Source organism: Panulirus ornatus, chromosome 23 (assembly GCF_036320965.1).
Source record: "Panulirus ornatus isolate Po-2019 chromosome 23, ASM3632096v1, whole genome shotgun sequence".
Classification (NCBI taxonomy): domain Eukaryota; kingdom Metazoa; phylum Arthropoda; class Malacostraca; order Decapoda; family Palinuridae; genus Panulirus; species Panulirus ornatus.
In genome coordinates this window covers 243,381-256,569 of record NC_092246.1, presented here as the reverse complement: position 1 = coordinate 256,569, position 13,189 = coordinate 243,381, and the positions used below count along the sequence as shown (strand labels likewise).

At 42.8% G+C, this 13,189-nt stretch overlaps 1 protein-coding gene across 4 annotated transcripts in view; it reads left to right on the top strand.

The window, feature by feature from the left end:
• The window catches only part of mim (missing-in-metastasis), a 323,746-nt gene that overhangs the window by 87,096 nt on the left and 223,461 nt on the right, over positions 1 to 13,189 (top strand). The gene's annotated exons all lie outside the window — the stretch shown is intronic.

Sequence of the window (13,189 nt, the reverse complement as noted above, 5' to 3'; positions counted from 1 at the left end):
CGGCACACTTCCCTCCCTCTCTCACAGGTGACGGCACACTTCCCTCCCTCCCTCACAGGTGGCGGCACACTTCCTCCCTCACAGGCGACGGCACACTTCCCTCTCTCCTTCACAGGTGGCAGCACACTTCCCTCCCTCCCTCACAGGTGACGGCACACTTCCCTCCCTCCCTTACAGGTGACGGCACACTTCCCTCCCTCCCTCACAGGTGGCAGCACACTTCCCTCCCTCCCTCACAGGTGACGGCACACTTCCCTCCCTCCCTCACAGGTGACGGCACACTTCCCTCCTTCCCTCACAGGTGACGGCACACTTCCCTCCCTCCCTCACAGGTGACGGCACACTTCCCTCCTTCCCTCACAGGTGGCAGCACACTTCCCTCCCTCCCTCCCTCACAGGTGACGGCACACTTCCCTCCTTCCCTCACAGGTGGCAGCACACTTCCCTCCCTCCCTCCCTCACAGGTGACGGCACACTTCCTCCCTCACAGGTGACGGCACACTTCCCTCCCTCCCTCACAGGTGACGGCACACTTCCCTCCCTCCCTCACAAGTGGCGGCACACTTCCCTCCCTCCCTCACAGGTGGCGGGGGACACCAACCCGTACACGTACCCCTATCACCAAGTAAGGCGGGGGGGGGGGGGGGGGGAATTAAACAGATTATATAATACAACATCCAAGGTTGTTATAACTAGATGGTGTAGAGTCATATGAAGACATTAGAAGGTTGTTATAACCAGATGGTGTAGAGTCATATGAAGACATTAGAAGGTTGTTATAACTAGATGGTGTAGAGTCATATGAAGACATTAGAAGGTTGTTATAACCAGATGGTGTAGAGTCATATGAAGACATTAGAAGGTTGTTATAACTAGATGGTGTAGAGTCATATGAAGACATTAGAAGGTTGTTATAACCAGATGGTGTAGAGTCATATGAAGACATTAGAAGGTTGTTATAACCAGATGGTGTAGAGTCATATGAAGACATTAGAAGGTTGTTATAACCAGATGGTGTAGGGTCATATGAAGACATTAGAAGGTTGTTATAACTAGATGGTGTAGAGTCATATGAAGACATTAGAAGGTTGTTATAACCAGATGGTGTAGAGTCATATGAAGACATTAGAAGGTTGTTATAACCAGATGGTGTAGAGTCATATGAAGACATTAGAAGGTTGTTATAACTAGATGGTGTAGAGTCATATGAAGACATTAGAAGGTTGTTATAACCAGATGGTGTAGAGTCTTATGAAGACATTAGAAGGTTGTTATAACCAGATGGTGTAGAGTCTTATGAAGACATTAGAAGGTTGTTATAACCAGATGGTGTAGAGTCTTATGAGGACATTAGAAGGTTGTTATAACTAGATGGTGTAGAGTCTTATGAAGACATTAGAAGGTTGTTATCACCAGATACTGTAGAGTTATATGAAGACATTAGAAGGTTGTTATAACTAGATGGTGTAGAGTCATATGAAGACATTAGAAGGTTGTTATAACCAGATGGTGTAGAGTCATATGAAGACATTAGAAGGTTGTTATAACCAGATGGTGTAGAGCCATATGAAGACATTAGAAGGTTGTTATAACTAGATGGTGTAGAGTCTTATGAAGACATTAGAAGGTTGTTATAACCAGATGGTGTAGAGTCTTATGAAGACATTAGAAGGTTGTTATAACTAGATGGTGTAGAGTCATATGAAGACATTAGAAGGTTGTTATAACCAGATGGTGTAGAGTCTTATGATGACATTAGAAGGTTGTTATAACTAGATGGTGTAGAGTCATATGAAGACATTAGAAGGTTGTTGTAACCAGATGGTGTAGAGTCATATGAAGACATTAGAAGGTTGTTATATCCAGATGGTGTAGAGTCATATGAAGACATTAGAAGGTTCTTATAACCAGATGGTGTAGAGTCTTATGAAGACATTAGAAGATTGTTATAACTAGATGGTGTAGAGTCACATGAAGACATAAGAAGGTTGTTATAACCAGATGGTGTAGAGTCATATGAAGACATTAGAAGGTTGTAATAACCAGATGGTGTAGAGTCATATAAAGACATTAGAAGGTTGTTATAACCAGATGGTGTAGAGTCTTATGAAGACATTAGAAGGTTGTTATAACTAGATGGTGTAGAGTCATATGAAGACATCAGAAGGTTCTTATAACCAGATGGTGTAGAGTCATATGAAGACATTAGAAGGTTGTTATAACCAGATGGTGAAGAGTCATATGAAGACATTAGAAGGTTGTTATAACTAGATGGTGTAGAGTCATATGAAGACATTAGAAGGTTGTTATAACCAGATGGTGTAGAGTCATATGAAGACATTAGAAGGTTGTTATAACCAGATGGTGTAGAGTCATATGAAGACATTAGAAGGTTGTTATAATTAGATGGTGTAGAGTCTTATGAAGACATTAGAAGGTTGTTATAACTAGATGGTGTAGAGTCTTATGAAGACATTAGAAGGTTGTTATAACCAGATGGTGTAGAGTCATATGAAGACATTAGAAGGTTGTTATAACTAGATGGTGTAGAGTCTTATGAAGACATTAGAAGGTTGTTATAACTAGATGGTGTAGTCATATGAAGACATTAGAAGGTTGTTATAACTAGATGGTGTAGAGTCTTATGAAGACATTAGAAGGTTGTTATAACTAGATGGTGTAGAGTCATATGAAGACATTAGAAGGTTGTTATAACCAGATGGTGTAGAGTCTTATGAAGACATTAGAAGGTTGTTATAACTAGATGGTGTAGAGTCTTATGAGGACATTAGAAGGTTGTAATAACCAGATGGTGTAGAGTCTTATGAAGACAGTAGAAGGTTTTTATAACCAGATGGTTTAAAGTCTTATGAAGACATTAGAAGGTTGTTATAACCAGATGGTGTAGAGTCTTTTCAAGACATTAGAAGGTTGTTATAACTAGATGGTGTAGAGTCTTATGAAGACATTAGAAGGTTGTTATAACCAGATGGTGTAGAGTCTTATGAAGACATTAGAAGGTTGTTATAACCAGATGGTGTAGAGTCTAACTGTACAACGCGGAGTTATATGAATACAGTTAGGTTCGGTAAAATGCTATCTGCTGCCTATGTGCGCCTGTTGGGAAGTGACCGATGTAGACCCCGTTGCTCACCAACGTGAGACGAAGGGTATTCGAGTACTTAGTATTCGAATAGTTATTTCCTATCAGCCAGGCCCATAGCCTAGCGGTTAGCATTCCCGCCTCTTACACAGGGATTCCGGGTTCGATCCTTGGTGTTGGAGGTTTGTATGTTCTATGAAGGTGCGCGTTTCTATGCACTATGTTCGCATATATATATATATATATATATATATATATATATATATATATGAGGAAATTATACAGTTATGGTGACATCACACACCCTTGAAGCAGACCCATCCTCACTTCGAACCAGTCACTCCTCTCTCTTTTTACTGGCACATATTACTTATTCTCATGATAAAAACTCTTCACTGCTTCAGGCAGCTTTCTTCCCTCTCCTTTCATTCGTAACACTTCCAGAGAGCATCTGTTAACCTGATCATATGCTTTCTCTAAATCCATCAATGCCTCTCACATACATATAGGTCATTCTGTTCCTGGATGTATTTACTTGCACACATTCTTCAAAACGAACACCTGATCTACACATCCTCTACCACTTCTGAAGCTACATTATTAGCCCCAGTCTGAAACTCTCTGCATGCCAACACGCTCTAAATCAGTACTCTCCTATACACCGTACAGATACTGTCACTATACTTATATCTCCGATCTGAACTTTTATCCTCAATGCGTTTTTACAGAGGCAGTATACAAGAATTTCCCCATTCCTCAGGCATATCGCCATGTGACATACTAAAGAATCAACAACACAATCACTGATTTTCTTGAAAAATTCCCCTGCAGTCCCATGCATTTTCCGTGACTCTCTGAAGTCGCATACCTTCACGTTCTGAACATTCCACATCTGCCACCGCAGCATCGAACTTATTTAATCCATACCTTCTTTAGCTTATTTCTGCCCGATGTTTCCCCAGTTACCCTCTTCACCGATGTTCTCTGGTTTTTGTCCTGCAGTTAACCTCCTTCCAAAACATCTTTTTCATACTTGTTTTTCAACCCTTTTACATGCCTCTTGACTGCCTGCCGCTTTCTCTTGTACATTTCCCAATAACTTGCTTTTTTTCCCTTTAAATAATACATACACACCTCTCTTTTCAATTTCACTGGCAGTTTCATTACCTCGTCCCACCACTCATTACCCTTTCTCACCTTTCCACCTCCCATGTCACACACGTCTCCCGCACATGGAAGCAGTACTTCCTTAAACACCTCCCATTCCTCACCCATTCTCATAGCTTCACTAACTCACAGTTTTTGCGTTTTTAGCAGTACAACTAGATAATTACACATGCATACAGTTGTGTGGATATCATATGTGATATACTAAGTGATCATGTTTGATCATGTGAACGTAGACAGCACAGACCCCTTAATAAATGAAAAGCAGAATATTTTTGTTGATGTGATTACTGTTTATGATTTGTGTCTTAAGAGGAGAGTTGTACACTCTTGTTACCCCGTCTCTTAACCTTGTATATATGTACCATGCTTTATTCCTATGTGTTTACACCTTACCTCCAGTGTGTGTGTGTGTGTGTGTGTGTGTGTGTGTGTGTGTGTGTGTGTGTGTGTGCGTAGTATTTTGATATCAATTTTTGATTGACTTTCAGAGCGTCGCATATATTTTTTTCTTTTTTGAATCGTGAGCTTCACTATGGAAGGTTTGGCATAATTGTGTTGCGCCAGTGGTTCAGTTGTTAGAGAGGTTGCGAGTGGGAACAAAGGGTTGTGGCCGCATTGTAAAAGCAGACAGCATTGTGTGGCAAGGTTGGGCCGTGGTGTGTACGTGCACCGCTGCTTGCATCACCATCCTTCTGCACCTTAAGGACCTTCATCTCTCTGGTGACACTAGCTGACGCTTGGGTCATTTGTACAACAATAAAATGTTATGATCTGCGTTATGTGTGAGTCTGGATTCAGGATTGCCCCAGGAAATGACCCGTTCATACTCCAGGTTCTTGGGACGTCTTCCCTGCGCACAGTACCAAGCGGCCAAAAGAACTCTGGTGGGCTGGGCTGTGAGCAGCTTTGGTTTCGGTGCATTGTACATGACAGCTGGAGATTGGATATGAGAGAATGCAGGTACTTCGGATGTTCCAACCGCTACCTTGCTGAGGCGGGAGATAGCATATATATATATATATATATATATATATATATATATATATATATATATATATATATATATATATATATATATATTTATATATATGCCTGAGGATTGGCCTGAGGTGCCTGAGGATTGGCGGAATGCGTGCATAGTGCCATTGTATCAAAGGCAAAGGGGATAAGAGTGAGTACTCAAATTACAGAGGTATAAGTTTGTTGAGTATTCCTGGCAAATTGTATGGGAGGGTATTGATTGAGAGGGTGAAGGCATGTACAGAGCATCAGATTGGGGAAGAGCAGTGTGGTTTCAGAAGTGGTAGAGGATGTGTGGATCAGGTGTTTGCTTTGAAGAATGTATGTGAGAAATACTTAGAAAAGCAAATGGATTTGTATGTAGCATTTATGGATCTGGAGAAGGCATATGATAGAGTTGATAGAGATGCTCTGTGGAAGGTATTAAGAATATATGGTGTGGGAGGAAAGTTGTTAGAAGCAGTGAAAAGTTTTTATCGAGGATGTAAGGCATGTGTACGTGTAGGAAGAGAGGAAAGTGATTGGTTCTCAGTGAATGTAGGTTTGCGGCAGGGGTGTGTGATGTCTCCATGGTTGTTTAATTTGTTTATGGATGGGGTTGTTAGGGAGGTGAATGCAAGAGTTTTGGAAAGAGGGGCAAGGATGAAGTCTGTTGGGGATGAGAGAGCTTGGGAAGTGAGTCAGTTGTTGTTCGCTGATGATACAGCGCTGGTGGCTGATTCATGTGAGAAACTGCAGAAGCTGGTGACTGAGTTTGGTAAAGTGTGTGAAAGAAGAAAGTTAAGAGTAAATGTGAATAAGAGCAAGGTTATTAGGTACAGTAGGGTTGAGAGTCAAGTCAATTGGGAGGTGAGTTTGAATGGAGAAAAACTGGAGGAAGTGAAGTGTTTTAGATATCTGGGAGTGGATCTGGCAGCGGATGGAAACATGGAAGCGGAAGTGGATCATAGGGTGGGGGAGGGGGCGAAAATTCTGGGAGCCTTGAAGAATGTGTGGAAGTCGAGAACATTATCTCGGAAAGCAAAAATGGGTATGTTTGAAGGAATAGTGGTTCCAACAATGTTGTATGGTTGCGAGGCGTGGGCTATGGATAGAGTTGTGCGCAGGAGGATGGATGTGCTGGAAATGAGATGTTTGAGGACAATGTGTGGTGTGAGGTGGTTTGATCGAGTAAGTAACGTAAGGGTAAGAGAGATGTGTGGAAATAAAAAGAGCGTGGTTGAGAGAGCAGAAGAGGGTGTTTTGAAATGGTTTGGGCACATGGAGAGAATGAGTGAGGAAAGATTGACCAAGAGGATATATGTGTCGGAGGTGGAGGGAACGAGGAGAAGAGGGAGACCAAATTGGAGGTGGAAAGATGGAGTGAAAAAGATTTTGTGTGATCGGGGCCTGAACATGCAGGAGGGTGAAAGGAGGGCAAGGAATAGAGTGAATTGGAGCGATGTGGTATACCGGGGTTGACGTGCTGTCAGTGGATTGAATCAAGGCATGTGAAGCGTCTGGGGTAAACCATGGAAAGCTGTGTAGGTATGTATATTTGCGTGTGTGGACGTATGTATATACATGTGTATGGGGGTGGGTTGGGCCATTTCTTTCGTCTGTTTCCTTGCGCTACCTCGCAAACGCGGGAGACAGCGACAAAGCAAAAAAAAAAAAAAAAATATATATATATATATATATATATATATATATATATATATATATATATATATATATATATATATATATATATATATATATATGTGTGTGTGTGTGTGTGTGTGTGTGTGTGTGTGTGTGTGTTTTATTTATTATACTTTGTCGCGAGGTAGCGCAAGGAAACAGACGAAAGAATGGCCCAGCCCCCTCACATACACTTGTATATACATAAGCGCCCACACACGCACATATACATACCTGTACATTTCAACGTATACATACATATACATACCCAGACATATACATATATAATCATGTACATATTCATACATGCTGCTTTCATCCATTCTCGTCGCCACCCCGCCACACATGAAATGGCAACCCCCTCCCCCGGCGTTCGCGCGAGGTAGCGCTAGGAAAAGACAACAAAGGCCACATTCGTCCACACTCAGTCTCTAGCTGTCATGTGTAATGTACCGAAACCACAGCTCCCAATCCACATCCAGGCCCCACAAAACTTTCCATGGTTTACCCCAGACGCTTCACATGCCTTGGTTCAATCCATTGACAGCACGTCGACCCCGGTATACCACATGGTTCCAGTTCACTCTATTCTTAGCACGCCTTTCACACCCCCCCCCCCCCCCCCCTGTATGTTCAGGCCCCGATCACTCAAAATCTTTTTCACTCCATCTTTCCACCTCCAATTTGGTCTCCCACTTCTCCTCGTTCCCTTCACCTCTGACACATATATCCTCTTTGTCAATCTTTCCTCATTCATTCTCTCCATTTGACCAAACCATTTCAATACACACTCTTCTGCTCTCTCAACTACACTTTTTATTACCACACATCTCTCTTACCCTTTCATTACTTACTCGGTCAAACCACCTCACACCACATATTGTCCTCAAACATCTCATTTCCAACACATCCACCCTCCTCCGTACAACCCTATCTATTGCCCATGCCTCACAACCATATAACATTGTTGGAACCACTATTCCTTCAAACATACCCATTTTTGCTTTCCGAGATAACGTTCTCGTCTTCCACCCATTCTTCAACGCTCCGAGAACCTTCGCCCCCTTCTCCACCCTGTTACTCACTTCCGCTTCCATGGTTCCATCCGCTGCAAAATCCACTCCCAAATATTGAAAACACATTTACTTTCAACCTTCTTCTCTCTCACACTTTACCAAACTCAGTCACCAACTTCTGCAGTTTCTCACCCGAATCAGCCACCAGTGCTGTATCATCAGCGAACAACTGACTCATTTCCCAAGCCCTCCCATCCACAAGAGACTGCATACTTGCCTCTCTCTCCAAAACTCTTGCATTCACCTCCCTGACAACCCCATCCATAAACAAATTAAACAACCATGGAGACATCACGCACCCCTGCCGCAAACCTACATTCACTGAGAACCAATCACTTTCCCCTCTTCCTTCTCGTACACATGGCTTACATCCTCGATAAAAACTTTTCACTGCTTCTAGCAACTTACCTCCCACACCATATACTCTTAATACCTTCCACAGAGCATCTCTATCAACTTCCACAAAACATCTCTATCCACCCTCTCTATCTCTATCAACTTCCACAAAACATCTCTGTCCACCCTATCATATGCCTTCTCCAGATCCATAAATGCTACATACAAATCCATTTGCTTTTCTAAGTATTTCTCACGTACATTCTTCAAAGCAAACACCTGATCCACACATCCTCTTCCACTTCTGAAACCACACTGCTCTTCCCCAGTCTGATGCTCTGTACATACCTTTACCCTCTCAATCAATAACCTCCCGTATAATTTCCCAGGAATACTCAACAAACTTATACCTCTGTAATTTGAGCACTCACTTTTATCCCCTTTGCCTTTGTACAATGGCACTACGCAAGCATTCCACCAATCCTCAGGCACCTCACCATGAGTCATACATACATCAAATAACCTTACCAACTAGTCAACACTATCTAGCTGTCATGTATAATGCACCGACACCACAGCTCCCAATCCACATCCAGGCCCCACAGAACTTTCCATGGTTTACCCCAGACGCTTCACACGCCCTGGTTCAATCCGTTGACAGCACGTCGACCCCGGTATACCACATCGTTCCAATTTACTCTATTCCTTGCACGCCTTTCACCCTCCTGCATGTTCAGGCCCCGATCACTCAAAATCTTTTTTACTCCCTCCTTCCACCTCCAATTTGGTCTCCCACTTCTCCTCGTTCTCTCCACCTCTGACACATATATTCTCTTTGTCAGTCTTTCCTCACTCATTCTTTCCATGTGACCAAATCATTTCAATACACCCTCTTCTGCTCTGTTAACTACACTCTTTTTATTACCACACATCTCTCTCACCCTTTCATTACTTACTCGATCAAACCACCTCACACATTTCATTTCAAACACACTCACCTTCCTCCGCACAACCCTATCTATAACCCACGCCTCGCAATCCTGTAACATTGTTGGAGCCGCTATTCCTTCAAACATATACCCACTTTTGCTGTCCTATATAACGTTCTCGCCTTCCACACATTCTTCAACGCTCCCAGAACCTTGGTCCCCTCCCCCACCATGTAACTCCCTTCCGCTTCCATGGTTCCATCCGCTACTAAATCCACTCCTAGATATCTAAAACATTTCACTTCCTCCAGTTTTTCTCCATTCAAATTCAACTTTCATTTATCTTGTCCCTCAACCCTACTGTACCTAATAACCTTGCTCTTATTCACATTTACTCTCAGCTTTCTTCTTTCTCACACTTTACCAAACTCAGTCGCCAACTTCTTCAGTTTCTCACCCGAATCAGCCACCATCGCTGTATCATCAGCGAACAACAACTGATTTACTTCCTTACCCCTGTCATCCACAACAGTCTGCATACTTGCCCCTTTCTCCAAGACTATTACATTCACCTCCCCAACCACCCCATACACAAACAAATTAAACAACCATGGAGACATCACGCACCCCTGCCGCAAACCGACATTCACTGGGAACCAATCACTTTTTCCTACTCGTACACATGCTTTACATCCTCAATATAAACTTTTCACTGCTTCTAGCGACTTACCTTCCACACCATATATTCTTAATACCTTCCACAGTGCATCTCTATCAATTCTCTCATATGCCTTCTCCAGATCCATAAATGCTACATACAAATCCATTTGATTTTCTAAGTATTTCTCACATATATTCTTCAAAGCAAACACCTGATCCACACATCCTCTACCACTTCTGAAACCACACTGCTCTTCCCCAATCTGATGCTCTGTACATGCTGTCACCTTCTCAGTTAATACCCTCCCACATAGTTTTTCAGGAATACTCATACAAACTTATACCTCTGTAATTTGAACACTCACCTTAATCATCTTTGCCTTTGTACGTGGCACTATGCATGTATTCCGACAATCCTCAGGCACTTCATCATGATCCATACATACATTAGATATCCTTACCAACCAATCAACAACACAGTCACCCCTTTTTTTATTTTTTTAAATTCCACTGCAATACCATCCAAACCCGCCGCCTTTCCGGCTTTCATCTTCCGCAAAGCTTTCACTACCTCTTCTCTATTCACCAAACCATTCTCCCTGACCCCTCTCACTTCGTACACCACCCCGACCAAAACACCCTATATGAGCCACTGTACCACCAAACACATTGAGCAAACGTTCAGAATATTAACTCCATCTCCTCATTGCATCACTACTTGTTACCCCCCCCCCCCCATTTGCCCCTTCACCGATGTTCCCATTTGTTCTCTTGTCGTACGCACTTTATTTACCTCCTTCCAAAACATTTTTTTATTCTCTTTAAATTTAATGATACTCTCTCACCCCAACTCTCATTTGCCCTCTTTTTCAGCTCTTGCACCTTTCTCTTGACCTCCTGCCGCTTTCTTTTAAACTTCTCCCAGTCATTTGCACTACTTCCATGCAAAAATCGTCCAAATGCTTCTCTCATCTCTTTCACTAAAAATCTTACTTCTTCATCCCACCATTCACTACCCTTTCTAATCTGCCCTTCTCCCACCTTTCTTATGCTACATGCATCTTTTGAGCAAGCCTTCACTGCTTCCCTAAATACATCCCATTCCCCCTCCCATCTCCCTGGGTCATTTGCTCTTACCTTTTGCCATTCTGCACTCAATTTCTGTTGGGACTTCCTCACATAAGTCTCCTTTCCAAGCTCACTTACTCTCACTACTCTCTTCACCCCAACATTCTCTTCTTTTCTGAAAACCTCTACAAATCTTCACCTTCGCCTCCAGAAGATAATGGTCAGACATCCCTCCAGCTGCCCCTCAGCACATTAACATCCAAAAGTCTCTCTTTTGTACGTGTGTCAATTAAAACGTAATCCAATAACGCTCTCTGGCCATCTCTCCTACTCACATACGTATACTTATGTGTATCTCTCTTTTTAAACCGGGTATTCCCAATCACCAGTCCTTTTTCAGCTCACAAATCCACAAGCTCTTCACCATTTCCATTTGCAACACTGAACACCCCATGTACACCAATTATTCCCTCAACTGCCACATTACTCACCTTTGCATTCAAATCACCCATCACTATAACCTGGTCTCGTGCATCAAGGCTGCTAACACTCTCACTCAGCTGCTCCCAAAACACTTGCCTCTCATGATCTTTCTTCTCATGCCCAGGTGCATAGGCACCAATAATCACCCATCTCTCTTTATCAACTTTCAGTTTTACCCATATCTATCTAGAGTTTACTTTCTCACACTCTCACATATTCCCACAACTCCTGCTTCAGGAGTAGTGCTACTCCTTTCTTTGCTCTTGTCCTCTCATCAACCCCTGACTTTACTCCCAAGACATTCCCAAATCACTCTTCCCCTTTACCCTTGAGCTTCGTTTCAATCATCAGAGCCAAAACATCCAGGTTCCTTTCCTCAAACATACTACCTATCTCTCCTTTTTTGTCGTCTTGGTTACATCCACACACATTTAGACACGACAGTCTGAGCCTTTGAGGAGGATGAGCACTCCCAGCGTGACTCCTTCTTCTGTTTCCCCTTTTAGAAATTTACTCTGGTTTTTGCTGCCTGGAGCTGGTTGCTTGTGTGCCCACACCACTAGCTAGACCATAACTGATTCGTCACATGATCACTGTGTGGCCGTCGGCAACTCCAAGAGTGGGCCGTTTTGATAACACTCTTTCCCTACACCTCGAACCTTTGCAACTCTCTACCTTCTCATACCTTTGCCAATAACCATGACCTGCCACATTTCAAAAGTCAGGTTTTCACTTCCTCCAAATTCATAGATGCTTTCCATTGTCTTCTTTTTTTCCTTTTTAGTAACCTCAAAAAGTTGTTCATGATGATAGTGTAGTTAGGGATGGTTGGCAGCAGACTGGTACAAAGGTTGTTCGTTATGATACTGTGCAGGAGGCATGGAAGTAACACCCCAGTCGGGGATGCAAATTGTAGAGCGAGACTTAGAGACATAAGTTGGAACATCAAATGCTGTAGTCATTCAGTGTAAGGACAAATTGTTAGAGGCAGTTTGTGTGGGTGGTGTGCGTCAAGTGTGTGGGCACCATACATCAAGCGGATATGAAGTGTGAGAATGTTGTATATCTAATTGTTGTTATGGAGACAAATCTGATATTTAGACGAGAATCATGTTGTGTAGATCAGTTAATGTTGACCAGTGTCAGTGTAGGTTGTGTGTTACCCTGGCCAAGTCAGGCTACAGGTGTCCTAGGATGGGAGGATTGTGGTGGTGAGGGAAGGCAACAGTCTGGTGTTGGTCTGTGGAGAGTGGACGACGCTGACCGCGGCTGCGGCCACACAGCTGCTGGTTCTAACCGCACACTACCGTTAGTCAGGAGACGTTGGTCACAGTATATATGTTGAGAGGCTTACCTTTACTTCCTTAGCCCCGTCTGGCTTGATCTCTCAGGCTGTTTCCTGCCAACCCACGTCATCGAGATTTTTGGATAATTGTAATGGTTGTTTTCCATTTAATCAAGAGGTTAACAAATATCATTTGATCCATTTGGGAAGAGAGTTGACGAGTGAGTGTTTACGATTATGATGAGGTGTTGTGATGACTATAGTGTGCTGCTGCTGCTGTCAAAGGTTTTGATAGTCAACAAACGTTGCTGCCCCTGAGTTCCCCTGGCCATCCCCCTCAGTCTTCATTATTTACACAATATTTATGGAGCCACAGTTTTTGTACATCTGTAACTCA